Genomic DNA, 15525 nt, shown 5'->3' on the forward strand with positions numbered 1-15525 from the left:
ACATGTTGACACTAAAGAAAAGGATAAGATTAGGAAAAAAGCAACGAGCATTGATTGGGTTTTCTAGAAATCCAAGTTAAAACTTTGGTTTAAGAGAAGAAGTTTTATCTGCGTTACGTATAAACAACACTGACAACAGTGACTATATTTCATTGCGAAAGCACAGTCATGGCGAGGTGTTGGGACCGTGTGCAGCCTGTGAGGAAGACAGCAGACACTCCGCTGAGTTTCTATTTACAGATGGTTCTCGTACGAAGGTGCTAGAACTGATGATCGCTCCAAGGTACGGCAGTAAGCGGCCGCGCCCTCTGGACCCAAGCTGGAAACAAAGCATTATTTCTTGAGTTCAAATGTTAATTGTTAAAACTGAGAATGGGAGTTTGACATTTTTTCGTCAAAACATATTCTATGTAACAATACTTATCAACATTAACATTACTGGACAGCATGGCAATACATTTAATTCCTGGATTGATATAAATGAATAAGAATTAAGAACATTTCTTGTATGTACTTGTTTTTTTTATCGTTGTTGAGGAACATCTGACTTCATTTTGCCCCCCCCCCTCCCGCCCAACCCTCTGAAACTAAACCTACACCCTTGGCTCACGGGGATAAAACAGGAGTTGAGCTGCCTCCTGTTGCCAAACTTCGTATTTTCCTCAAGCGAGACCCACGGTAGCTTTACTGGAATCCCCTTCGTTCCACTATAAAAAATGTCAGGTTGTGGAAATGAGGAGAGTTTACACGTGGGAGGGGGAGGTCATCTGTACGGTGGCTGAGAGGACGCCGTGCACTTGGGCTTTAGAAAAACACAACACATATGTCCCATGTAGGGAACAAAAAGCTGCACGTGGGGAAAGGACGAGCAAAACCGGGTCACACAGTGACCAGGGTGTGCTCGTGCGTGACAGGATGATAGGCTAGTCTGTTCATCCAGTGTGATCTCCGCCAGTTCGCACCGCTGTGAGAACAGAGAGGAGCTGGGAGGGAGGAGAGGCATCTGTTGTCAGGAGGAATTATTAGTTTGATTCATAGCCACACCTCGAACTGTGGGAGAGAGAGCGAGCGAGACGGACCAGAACCAACATCTGGGAGAGAGAGTAGCAGAGTCCTCTTTTTAAGACCTTTTGGCAGAGACACACACACACACACACACACACACGCCTTCCCTCTAAAACCAGAGAGGAGAGGGAGAGAGAGGTTACTCTAGTTCAAACGAGTGAGAGAGAGAGAAAGAGTGTGTTGTGAGAGAGAGGAGGATGAGGAGGAGGGTGAATGGTGCACACATTTCCTGCACACGAGGGTGTGTTTCTGTATCCGGTCTGAACATTTCGGTACACAAGAGTGTCTCTGAGCAGCACCCAAAGAATGGAAAGATGAAAGAATGAAAGAAAAGATGGAAGGAGGGGAAGTGAAACAAGGGGATAGCAAATGGAAAAAGACGGACAAGTTTAAAGGGAAGAAGACAAAGGGAGGGAAAAATATGTTGACAGGTGCGGTAGAAAGGAGAAAAGAGAAAAATAAACAAATACACGACAAAGAAGTGAGTGTTCAGAAGCTGAGAGGAAGACTCGGGGAGGTGACACAAGTTTGACAGGAAAACGGCCGAGACGAGAAAAGAGTCAAATGAACAAAGAGCTCTTTGTGATTGCGTCACGTTTTCTCTGCCTCTTGTCAGGCTGGACTGAGGACGACGAGTCTTCAGCTCAACGTTTGTCCAAATAACCTTTCAGAGAAATCACCTGTCATCGCTTATCTCAACACAAGGGGGCGTTGCTTACCCGTGATTCACGCGGTCCTCACTCATCTCAGTTATCACGACAATTGTCATATTGTCTGTGTGTGTGTGTGTGTGTGTGTGTGTGTGTGTGTGTGCGTGCCTGTGTGTACACGTCTTCCTACGGTTGTGTGGACAAATTTCAGCTCTGAGCCATCGCTGTGAGGACATTTTTGTCCGGTCCATGCACCTTTAAACGGCTGTTTGAGGGTTAGGACTTGGACTTGGCTCCGGGGTTCAGGTTAAGATCAGGTTCAGGTTTTGAGGGTTAATTCAGTGTTGGTGGTGGAGGTTACAATTAGGTTTAGGGCAGTCTAGGTCTAGGAAATTAATGTGTGGGGCAATGAGGGTTGTATGGTAGTACAAACATGAATGTGTGTGTGTGTGTGTGTGTGTGTGTCAGTGTCCCTGTCCGTCGCGCAGACATTTACTGCCTCACATTACCACCTATTTACAGCCTCCTGCGGCCGCTGCTGTAGAAACATGATCTAATTAATCACACACATCAAACTGATCCGATGTTGGAGTCTGGTCTGTGTGTCCGCGTGTGTGTGTGTGTGTGTGTGTGTGTGTGTGTGTGAGATGCACCTGCTCGGCCATCTGCGGGACTGGTCCTTTAAACAGCGACCCATGTGTGATTCAGAACAACATTAAGCGTGATTTGTAATCACTGGAACAATAAATGAGTTGATTCTCGCTGATTGGTGAGAAAAGAAGTCCGAGGGCCTGTGTCTACGCGTGGGTCCTCATAAGTCTGTTATGGTGCCTCCAAAGGCAGTTAGGTCCGCGGGGTTTGGCTCCATCATCATGGGGAGTTGTGATGAAAAGTAAAACCCAAAGCCTTAACAACTAAAAATCAAAACGCATGGGCGCTGGACTTTCAACCCTCCGGCGGCACGTCCCGATGAATGAGAAACTCGATTTGTAAAGTGATCTGAAAGTTCTACGTGGACACAGTTACTGTACATACATGACTGTGAGGTGTTAGCTCGTCCGTTTGTTTTCTTTTTTGCAGTCATCACTGTATCTTCTGTACATCGCTGTCCCGTGGAAATGATCTCTCTAAATTTGGTGGACGTTTCCCGTAAGTTAAAAGGATTAAACAGCTCCTTCATTGGCTGTAAAGTCTCCTACTTTTTGGGCTGATAAAAGGTCACTGAAAAAGTCAGTGAGTTATTTCAGAAGTGCATCGTCTCAAAGGTTAAAACAATGTTGTTTTGACCAAAAGAGTAAAAACAAAATAACCGAAGGTTCAAGAACTAGCTTTTTAGCGGAGCTTTTAACCATACCTCACTGTCTTCCTCAGTGGATGATGTTTGTCCACACGTTATGGAGACAATATCACGGCGAGTTCCTACCACAAGTGTGACCTTGAGTGAAACCATTTCCGGGATCAGCTTTTATGACCCAGGCTGCTTTTCTTTCTACGTGAAAAGTTGACATTAAAAGCGATTTTGTCGGGACGAGGTAGACTCTGTAAGACGTGAACCTCGTGGCGTGGTTCACCTCCACCATCCATCTTTAGCCTCATCATATTTTTAAGAACTTCATCACCATCATCAACCATGCCGGTTTGGTGGTGTACAGAATCTGGGTTAGTTGAGAAAAACCTGTTCCATTCCAGGTTCTTTATAGAAAGACTTTGACCCCATGTCCAAGTGCTAACTTCCACGGTAAACAGCCTTAAAACGTTTTCCATCCATTTTTTTGGGGGACCGAAAGTTTATGGTTGGAAATCTGGAACCTCATCACATGTTTCCTTTGCTGCCTCCCTTAGGACAAATATTACATTTTAAACTTCACTACTGGCAGAGAAAAGCTAAAGGTGGGTTGTCGGAGCACTGCAGGGTTTATTCCGGACATAATGGGTATGATTCCACCATAAAATTCACTGCTGCATAGAAAGTCTGTTAAGGTTTAGAGTACAAAGGCATTTGGCCTCAATGAATTATAGGCAAAAACAATTTTAACAATTCTCTCTCTCAAGAATCGACGTCTTGAAATTGAAAACTAAGTTTGTCTGGAGAGCATGAGCGCCTCAAACAACTGAAGGAAATGCAAACACAGCTGCATTTAACTGGTGCCTGAGGTGACCCGTTTCCCTATAGCAGAGGTAAAGATCAGAGGTCTATGACTGAGGGTTTTGTGAGAAAGGAAGAAATTTAAATACTGACGCTCTGAAACCGGAAAAAAGGCGAGATACGACCAGAACCTCACGAGAACCGGACACGTTTCAAAAGGTTGCAGGAATTACCGCCGAATTACTTTGTCCCTCTGCTCTGTACAACACCTTTCTCTTTAAAGCGGCTTTCTCTTCAGCTCATTCAAACAAGTTTTGCTGCTGTACATTCAGATGCCATCATCAGGGGCTTGTGAAGTTACTCACGCGAACAAAACACAGGCTGGTGACCATGAAGCTCCATGACTTTTCCCCAGTAAGTCTGAGGGTATATTTATAGAACGATACATCTACTGTATATGGGTGTCTTGCCCTGCATCGTAGGTGAAGTTGTTCCGTGTCGGCACGATACCACTGCGTGACTGTATGTCGGCCACATGCCTCTGCAGCATGTCTCACATTCTGAGGCATTTGAGTGTCAACGGTTCAAAATTCACATGTTGCTGTAACCCAGATAAATGTCAGGGATGCCACGGCTTTGGTCTCAGGACAAAGCTCTGTAATGGCCCAAATATAAGTCAATCCCTCATGGTTTTGGATGAGAAATATATTATTTTTGAATTTGAATAGCACAAGGTAGCTGTAGATTTTTTTTTTTTAAATGTATTGTCCCATTTAACTCAAAAAAAGAAAGAAAGATAGTAAATCAATAAAAATCTATTCGAATAATCAATAAAGTGGTCAACAACAACAAAGCAACCACGTTGCCAAATGAATGAAATAGAGTACAAAGATAAAGTAGGTAAATCAGCAAAAAAACCAGCCACACTTTCCCGTCGGCTCCCCACACACACGGATGGGATAAAGGAATTCAATGGTATGGCTTTTCTAGACGTTACGAGTTTAATGCATCCGTCATTTTTTCCGTGTTTGTGAATTCCGTAAAAATGTGTTGACACCCACCTGTTTCCCGACGATTGCATATCGGAAACGTACAAACATTGTGTGGGTCACGTGGTGCTGACACAAGTGGCAATGCCGAGTGTGGCGGCGGCGCCCAGATTGCCTGAGCACTGGTCCCCGGGGGGGCCCGTGGATGGCAGGTGTAAATCTGGTCTGATAACGACAGAACAGTTCTCCCACGTGGAGAATTTTCAGCCCGATAAACGCGAACACGTGAGGTTGCGAATTAATTAGAGACGTTTATTGAAATAAGAAATACTTTTCTATTAGAATATGTAGATGAATATGTGGATGATTTTAATATTGACCACAACTACTGCATGGATAATCTAGGATAGTTATTTCCATGGGTACTGTGTCTTTTGTATGAAGTAGTTTTTTCTGCAGTGAGGTCTGGGGCTGATCCTGAACCAGGACTTTGAATCCGTGTTGCTGGGTTCATGTTTTTTCACGGACAGATATTTAAAAAACCTGAGCAATCAAAACCACAGCTGTCTACATGCAGGAGGAGTGACAGGCAGTCTGGGCCTTTTTGTAATTTGGGTACAAACAGAGAGACTTGGTGTATTCTTTCAGCTGAAAAGACAATAAATCCTTCTCCCCTTCGACCAGGATTTTTCCACTCAGTCCGAGGATAGAAAGCAGTCGCGCTCTGGTCACAAGGCTTGATGTCACAGGTTTGTTTGGCTGCGAACGTTCCCAGCCACGATGATGGACGGCTGCGGTGACCTAAGGGAAGCAATGTGCGCAGGTATGTTCGGCCGAGAGGCTGAGATCTTGTAAAGTGAGCCAGCGAAGGTCGATAATGCGAACGACAGATCCGCGCCGCTGAAACCTGATAACACAGCAGCCATATGTCAAGGCAAACGGCTCCAAGTGCGGAGAGGGCTGTAAGAGATTCAGCATATACACGAGAGCAAATTCGCTCTGCACTTGACTCACACACTACACATTACACACTCACCAGTCAAAATGCGAATGAAACAAACCCTTTTCAAATTCTCTAGGGCTTTTTGTTGGGGTTTTTTTTTTTTTTTTTTTTGGCTCAAGCTTTAAAGCAAATCCATTAACTTGGTGTTAATGGATTTTTGAGCCGTCAAAAACAAGCATGAAAAATACCAACGATTCTTCCGATTAGAACTAAAAGTGTAACACAACCAGGTGCTGTTAGCTTGTTCTCATAGGCGGAAACAATTTAAATGGAACTCACAGGACCACAGAAGGAACTTTTGTATCAGACTCATTCTGAGCCACCGTTTGTCTTCACTTTTGGGTTAAGGTTCAGATGGGGCATTGGGTGTTATCCACATTTTTCTTTTCATAGACAACCAAAAACACCGTTTCTCACCACGCTGACTCAGGACACGCGTGTTTTCATGCATGTCCTTGGACAGAGCCGTTGACTCACAACTGATCTCGTTGCCTCTCGGGTTTTCCAGAGAAAAAAAGAAGTTGCTTTCAGAGAAATTCAGCTTGATTGTTAACTGAAGAATGCAGAAGATTTTCCCACCATCTCTACCTGCATGCAGCTGTACGTTTGGTCTCCGTCCCGATGGCCTGTCCCGCCCACACTGCACTAAACCCATCTCGTGGGTTCTACTTTAAATTCAAATTCAAAACTTATTCAAGGCCTGTGAGGAAATGGATTTACTTATTTTACGTTTTATTTTCTTGCAATCTCCAAATGACGATGTTTGAATTTGCGACTGTGACTTTACCCAAACTGTCTTTCCTTGGTTACTCAATAAAAACGTGAGCTTCTGATGGGTTTATGACTCTGGAGAATAACAGAGCTTCTACCAAAGATCAGTTTGGGACTGATCTAAGGTCAATTTATTGTAAACTAACTGCTGACTACCACAAGCACATTACAAGCACATTATACATCCCTACAGGAATATTAGATAGAATATTAGAAGCCCGTTGTGTGTTTGAGCTGCCAAGATCGTTTCGAACATGACGGATATTGAAGATCATTTCTTTTCAGAGACAAATAGCAACAGCCAATGACGGCTCCGGTGACGATGTGGTGAGACAGAGTCAGATCTATGATTCAGAGCGAAATGAAATCTAATGAGTTAAACCTCAAAGCAGCGCAAACTGCAACAGAGACAAAAAGGTTTTGGTCTTCCATATCTTTTCATGGCAAACTTGGTCAGATGAATGATACCACACACGCGCACACGCGCGCACACACACACACACACACACACACGCAAACAAACACACAGACACACACACACACACACACACAATGGCCTGCTCAGACAAAGTTACATGGGCGTTGAAGTAACTGCATATTTCACATATGTACTACATGCTGTCACACACCTGCTGTCATAAAACACGTACACACCCACCCACAGACATATTGAGACACACACACTCACACACACACACACACACACACACACACACACAGACTTAAAGCATCCTATAGACAGACACACGCTTCCTTACCCGCCCTCGTCTCACACTATCGCGCAATTGCTTCTCCTTTTTCAGTCACAAAATCTTTATTTTCACGCATGCTCACACTTCTGTGTCATCAGGCTGCCTGTCAGAGCATTATGTCATCTTTCTATTCCAGAGAAACACCTGTGGCTCAGTGACACACACACACACACACACACACACACACACACACACACACACATGCTCCTCCACATGCCAGTGAATATATTTTAGTTTGCAACCTGTTACATCGACTTTTATTTATAATAAAATGTATTTATACACATCCATTAAGATTTTAGAACCACAAAGACATGTCTATTTTTGTCTCTGTTTCTGTTACTGTAATACACTATGGATAAACATATATGGCGCATCCAAAGGGTTACCAGGATGTGATACCAGAGTGAACCAAACTGCAGGCGATTTCATTCTGAATGTGTGTTTTGGATGCAACACACACCGTAGCTGTAGGAACTACCCCAAACAGTTAAGAAAAAAAAAAGGAGAAAGAAAAAAAACCAAAAACAAAAAACATTTTGCTACCATGCAAATAAAGCCTTCCTCAGCAGAAGCTGGTGCCACAAGGAAGGGAAGGCTCACTGGTTTGGTTGATTTATGTGTTATATATGGTTAAAAAACAAACTGGGAAAAAAGCAGCGCGTGCCTATTAGAGCCGGTCAGGTCGGACAGCAGCAGGTCAGAAGGTGATGCAAAATGATGTGCTTTATGCCGTGTTAAACCACCCAGTGGTCCAAACCTACAGGGGACCCCTGACCGTAGCCACCCACCAGTACAATTCCTCATGGGTGCTTACAATTGGCCTGAAATGGACCGAATCCATTATCATTACTTAAGCAAGTCCAAAGCCCTGCTAGAGGCCTTTACATGCTGCAGTTTTCATTACCAGTGTTGCATTAAATGACGAACACTTTTGATTAAAATGTTATGGTTTCATTAAAAAAAAGCAGCCCGGATCCGTTCGGCAATCTTCCCATTACAATTTAATATGTCTTGTGTGGAGCGGAATTTATGACCCAATGGGGGCACTTGAAATTGGGTTCAGAGAGTTGGCACTGCACCTCTGGGGACCACGAATATCCGCAGCAGTCTTCACAGCAATCTGGACAGTAGGAGTGTAAATGTCTTGCTCCAGAACGAGGTCTGTGATGGACCGAAAGACAGACTGACATCGCAGGCAGTATGAAAACCAGATCACAATTTAACCTGTTTTTCAAATGATTGATTATGGGATTAAGTTAAATGAATAATTTCAAAAAGAATTGTCACCGAGAGAAGCCAGGGTCATCGGATCGGAGATCAAGTGAGACTCTGAATGTAAGTAATCTTATGTTCATTTCCTGAACACTAGAAACAAAACGAGTAAATGACTAAAAAAACCAGAGTAACACTAATCTATTATTGTGAGGTGACTCAGCAGAGGGGGAAGAAACGGTCAGATGGTCTTACAACAGAGTCTCCACCATGATGTCTGGAATGAGCTGTCACCAACACCAACACACCCAGACGCCTCCATTTATCGTCCAGACAGACGGATCGGAGTCTGTGTGTGTGTGTGTGTGTGGGTGGGTGGGTGTGTGGGTGTGTGGGTGTGCGAGGGTGTGTGTGGTGATGATGAACAGGTGCATGCTGAATGTCATTGTGCAAGCATGTCTTGTGGTCTCTGATCCATTAGTTGTCTCTGGGGGCTGATATTTCACACAGATTAGTCACTATCTTCTCAGTCTAACCAGCATTTCTTCCAAAAATGACAGTCTGCTCCTTAAAACCAGTCCCTCTTTAGAAGATTAGACGTGAGGGCCTGTCTGCAAAACAGAGTCAGAGCCGCCGCTCCATCTTTGTCATCAAGTTAAAGTTCTCACAGGCATGCTCCACGCACTCCATCTGGCACTTGACGGCATCAAAAGTCACACACGTGGCCGGCTCGCCAATATGCTGCACGCCCCACCTCCCGAGCCCCCCACACCCCAGTTCCGTCTGAATGACCTCTGACCCGCAGCCCGTCTGCAGTCGTGCCGTCACTCCTCTGGCATCCTCATTTGTCACCGGCTTCAAGTAGCCAGCGCAGTACATGAACCTGACTTTCCCGCAAACGGCTGCCGCTGCGCGCTGAGTCGTCGGCCCTGCGCGTCACCATGATCACCACTAACGCACTCCTCCAACGAGTGTCCAACGAGGCCGATTGTGATTTTCTGGTACTGTAGCTGCCCTAAATGCTGCGGAGTAAATGATGAACAATATTTCCACATTTCCAACAGTGGCGCAGCAATGTAACGGCAGAGCAAGTACCTCAAATAATGCTAAGTACAGTACTTGACACATGGGGAATGTTCTTATTTACGCTTCACCTTAGCTGTTGTGGCGCCAGAGAGCCAAATGTGAGTCCCCTCTTAGGACCTGGGCCGATTTGGACAGAGAAGCCGGCTCCAGCTGGCGGCACTAAGGCCAGAGATGACCCACGGTACAAGCCAAAGCATGCCTGAGCTGACTCCGGTGCATCATTCATCACAAATGTGACATGTTTTTGGCAGCCGGGAGTGCTAGATTTAGTCACTCTTGTATTGAGCCGTTTTGGCTACCCAGGATTTATTACGGGGTTGCTGTAACAGGCGGAATGAGATTGTTAAGTGTTCCTTTTATTTCTTCCACCTGTTCATCCGAAGCCTGGAGTTCACCAGTCTCCACCATCATTGTCGGCTACTGCCAGAAAGTCCAAATTTGGATGAAGCCTAGAAGGAGCTGAAGCGGGACAAGAATACGGCTAACTGTGATAGGCTTTGTGACCTGTCAACTGAGCGATGGTATCCAAAAACACGCTCCTCCGTTTATGTTTTTGCCAAAACGGTAAACACACCGCTTCAGGCTCAGTTCTGGCTTGTGGTTAAGTTGCCTGCCTCCTGGTCTTCCACTGGTCGAAGCCTCTTCATCGTGTCTATGTCAGAGTGTTAAATGACTCTTTGAGAAACTGTGTTTTGGAATCGTGTTTTTAAAAAAACTTGTGTCCGGGCCACGACCTTCGAACGTTGAAAAATACATGAATAACTTAAATCACACTCCTGCGGCGCAGCGGTTGCTGCTATTTGCCTTCAAAGGGCAGGGGAGAGCAACATGTGAGGAGAGGTGACGAAATCTGCAGGTGGGAGCAGCTGCTGTAAATATCACCACACGTACGCACTTTCTTAAAAATGCACACGCACGCAAGCGCGAGCGCGCATGTGGACGCCAGACACAAGTCCAGTATTAGCCCTGAATCATGAACGAGTCTAAAGGACCGAAAACATGTCCTCACTTCCTCACAACGTCATCATTCTCTCTGCAAAAATTCAAATTGGTCCTCAAAAAGGCAGAAGTACAAGTCACAGACACACACACACACACACACACACACACACACACACACACACACACACACACACACACACACACACACGCACACACACTCACACTCACACACACCATCTCCTGTAATGTCACTTATAAAAATAACTTACATGTTCGTCTTATAAATAACACATACATTGTGTCACCAGTAAGATGCAGTCACCCTCTCTTCACTGGACCTTCCACCAGAATCCACTCAGAACCGTATTAAAAAGAAATGACCTGAACAGAAAGGAGATAGATATTTATGATTTATGACCCGGTGTTGACATCAGCTGCCTGTCACATGTGCCACTGCAGCAGTGAAAGCCGAACGGGATCACCACGCCCAGCCGGGCGGTGCGTGCCAGGAGAATACGCACCGGCGCGCCAGGGCACCGCCTCGAATGACTTCAGAGTCGGAGTCGGGTAGTCTGCGGAAAGCGTGGGTGAAAGTCAGTGCAGGTGTCAGCCATTTGTTTGTTCGCGGATCCCTCAGAGTCGCCGATCGACCGCGGACAGCTGCCTCGTCCTGTGTGTGTTGTTGTTACAGTTACTTTCACTGTGCAAGTGGCTTAAAGTTCCAGTCGTACTGAAGTTAGGGAGTCTTCAGCGTCTGCAGTGTGACGTACTGGGGTTTCGTCACGAGAGGGATTCAAATGAAATCCCGCGTCCTCTAAAAAGAGGGTTTGGTTCAGGCGGACCGGTGGCCGCCGCACACACACCTCCCTCCACCCGCGTTGTTGTTGTTGCCTCAGTGTCGCACATGCAGACCCTCCTCAGCAGGATCCTGCCGGCTGCTGTTTGGCTGAGCAGAATCAGTGTCGGCCCTCCTCCGGCTGCGGGACATCCCGTGCCATCTGCTGTTTGACTTGGCCCGACCTGTGACACGCCGGTGTCTGTGTTGAGTGTTGATACCAAGTGGCGGAGCGGCATCGGGGTGAGGTAGTGTAATGAAGCAGCAACCGCGATGCGTGCTTCGACTGATATCCGAGTGTGTCACATTTCTGGCAAAATCACCGGGATATTTTTTTTATATTTACTGTACATCTATATATAGAAATCTGCCTGGTAGGTTTCTAATTTGGGAAAGTGAGAACTGAGGCCTAACGTCGAGAGAGAAAAGTCCAGGTGGTCCTTAAAAACATCACGGTTCATCCTCTGGGGAAAGAGAATGTCCAGAGAAACCAAACGCAGATCTGGCCGGTAGGTTTTGTTTTCCTCTTGGAACCATTCATGTCCACAGAAAAAGATATTCAACAACAACCCACAAATCAGTCCCACAAATAACGCATGTATCCTGTATCGACACATTTCTCTTGCTGATGAAGCAAAGTTACCTACTCTTTCCAAGGTCACCTTTCATTCTCAGTAACAACCTACAGTGGGATCCTATCCGGGGGTGTCCTCAGAGGGGGAAAAGATATTTCTAATAAAAGGACACGGCTGGCCTCCCAAGGTCGAGGCTCGTCCGCGGCTGCTGCCGCCGCTGCCAGCGAGGCCACCTGAGCCGCAGGAGACACGTCCGCGTCTCGCGCCAGACGCCGCTCGCATTCTGCATCGCTGCCGTCGCTGCACTGTACCTGTCTGCTCGGCGGACCGGCGGGAGTCCAGACGCCAAGGACTCGCTAGGAGGGGGTCGGAAACCAGGCTGATGTGACGGACGATGTCTTTGGAAACTAGACTGAACTCAGTGTGAGGAATTAGTTTTTCTTTTATTAGTTTCCCTGTTCTTTGCAGAGTGTGCGGTGGATTGTCAGCCATCCTGCAGGTTGTGAGTGTGGAGGCAGAAGCTCTCGCTTCTTCATCTGGAAAACATATCGCGCTCTTTTTTGTAACTTGCACTTTTCATAAAACTCATTATCACTTTACACCCACACAGATAACAAACCCAGAGGGGAGAGGCACACACACACACACACACACGCTGCAGAGGTTGTCAAATGGCCTCCTGGGAAATGTAGGACTTGATTTAGACAAAGCAGACACAATTCAGAAATTAAGGATTCATTTATGAGTTATTCGATAAATTGAATTGATTAAAAGAACAGTTTGGAGGAACTCAAAACACTGTGAGTCATTCGGTACTTGTGATTTTAACCACAAGCTCTGTTTTGTTTTCAATTTGAGACCCAGTTGAAGCAGTGACAGCAGGGAGAACAGAAGAAGGTACAGTTTGAGTAACACCAGCTTTAAAGACAACACGAAAATGCCGTTTTCTTATTTGATCATTGCTAACCTGGAATATAAAACATGAAGCATCAACCAACAGATTAGAATAAAGATTGCTAGTTGACTTGAAAAATAAAAATGTGTTTGGGAGAAACTTAGATCAGGTGTTCATCCTTAAGCACGTGTAATATTGGTTACAATTTAAGTAAAGAATGAGGTTTTCCCTCCAATTTTTCCCCTGTCGTTTCCCCTAATGCAGTTTCAAGGCTGGAAAAATCATCATATCCCAAACTGTCGGTATCATATATATTCTGTGTCAGTTCCTTCCAGCTCTTCATTAAAATGTTATTATGTTTCGACTGAGTGAAATACTACCGTCAGACCCAGAACCTCCTGTTTTTTCCACGGCCGCACCATTCCACCACATGGAAAGGTTCCAGAAGTCCGGTGCTTCGTTCTGGCCACATTGAGCCATGATTCAGCCCGACACACAGCAGCCCGTGTCCTGACCCACTGACCCACCACCCAACTCCAGACGCGCCTCCCGTTCATCACTCCGTCTGAACCCCGGCAGTGCGTTACAGTGTCGATGGGCGTCGGCGGCGTCACGGTGAGTCACACGGGGAACCACTGGGACCCGTGGCCTGCGTGAGGCTGACCCGAAACAACGACTGCAAGGGGCAAGACCGACAGCTGGAGGGATGATCCCGACAGCTGGAGGGACGATCCCGCGCGTGCGTCAGGAAGCGTTTCAGTAGAGACGTGAGCACCTGAGATGGTGAGTGCATGTGTGTAAAACGGTCAGACAAGGTGTGTTTTTCCTGTCAGTGTGGGTGTGTGTGTACATCTGTGCATTCACACAAGTATAGGCGTGTGGAATGGATGCCGTCTGATGCACGTCGTCATTAGGTGTGTGTGTACCTGTACTTCTGTCTTTCTGAGGACCGGTTTGACTGACAGACCTTACGGAGTGATTGTGAGGACATCTTAGCGGGTCCTTAGAATCAGGTTTAGGTTCGGTTTAGGGCAAGGAGCTAGGGAATGCACGCAATCAAAGTGTGTGTGTGTATTTTTGGAAGAGGCATGAGCAGCGTGTGATGAAAGACTTGAAATCATTCATTTCAAGGTGAAAGCAGTAATTTTTTTAATTTTTTTTTAATTTTACTGCCTCTCTTTAAACACGGTGATGATGATTAATGAGTGGGTGTTCGCGATTGTTGCTGATCAGTGTCAGTCACTCCTCCGCTGAGATTATCAACGTTCTAAAGAGGCAAAGCAGCCTGGCTCCGTTTCGGTTCTTAATGCCCCTGTTCCAGGCTCCCTGAACTCTGATTCACCAGAACCAGGCTGTCCTCACCCAACCCTGTCTGCCAGAAAGTAGGTCTTAACACGACCAGACCCTGTTTTCTTTTGACGTAATGAAGAAATGTTATTAATTTGTGCATTTTGCGAGTCACAGATACGTTGATGATGATCGTATCAGGAAGATTTTCACACACAATATTATTTTTCCACCAAAATATCTGATCCTGCAGCACAACATCCGATTTCAGCAACTACAACATTACTAAACTGTTTCATGGTTCTGTTTAGACTCGCTCTAGCACCTGGTTCAGGTTCGGGAAAGATCCTGGTCTGGTTTGACACAGAAAACGTTCACGGTGACTTCAGACACAACCTGTTTCTTTACATTGATCCAAAACCAACATCTTAAAATGCTCCTGTGGCCTACACCTAACCACAGACGGGGCTCCAGATGTGAACCTGGTCTCTGGTGTGACAGTCACGCGCTCTGCACGTCCTCCATCCACCGCAACCACCTCCCGGCGACTCTGCTGCCGTTAATAAATTTAGCGCTTCCTTCTTTAAAAAAAAAGAAATCCAGCCAGCGATTACGTTGCCACCACAACGGAGCTGGAGCCAGTAAAACCGTTTTCTAGGAGACGGGGTTGCCTCATCAGAACATCAACATAGGTCAGACATTCAGATGTTTAAAGATCCTCTGTTTACATGTGACGATGTGCAATGATAAGGTACTTGTTGTGTTTGAGTGAAAAATGACTGTCCTCTCTCAGGCCCAAATGAATGAAAGCCTGACGTTGTTTTCTCAGGTGGAAAAAGTACTGGGCGCTTGGGTCAAAAAAGCAGCGTGTCCCTGCGAATCCTGTCAATCCCCGGTTTCTATGAGCCATGACCGCGATCTTTCCATAACCTTACCCAGTAGTTTCAGTGGACTCAAGCCACCAGACCTTCACCAAAAAGTGTGCTTCATTACAACCTGGGCTTCGTCAGTTCTTTTGGTTCATGTTGTGGTAACGTCACTGAAAAGATGTCAGACGGGTCAATAGACATGAGCAGTCAGACGATCAGACGGGCTGAAAACAACCAGTTACTCCAGATAATGAAGAAGAAGAAAGACCTGATTGGGAGGTTAAAGGGAAAATGGGCGAACCTGGAATGTTGCTGATAATCCCTCGGCTCACCTGCTCAAGTACAAGTAGCCGTTGGTCAAAGCTGGAGCAGGAAGTCGGTTGCCACAGGGTCCATGTTTATGGCTTTGTCTCATGTCTCATTTCTCTGTGAAAAGTTGAGCAGGGACCACAAGGCAGAGTAAATCCTGACTCATAGGCCACTGGTTAGTGGACCAGCATTTTCA

This window comes from Xiphias gladius, chromosome 11, assembly GCF_016859285.1.
Source record: "Xiphias gladius isolate SHS-SW01 ecotype Sanya breed wild chromosome 11, ASM1685928v1, whole genome shotgun sequence".
In the NCBI taxonomy this organism is placed as follows: Eukaryota; Metazoa; Chordata; class Actinopteri; order Istiophoriformes; family Xiphiidae; genus Xiphias; species Xiphias gladius.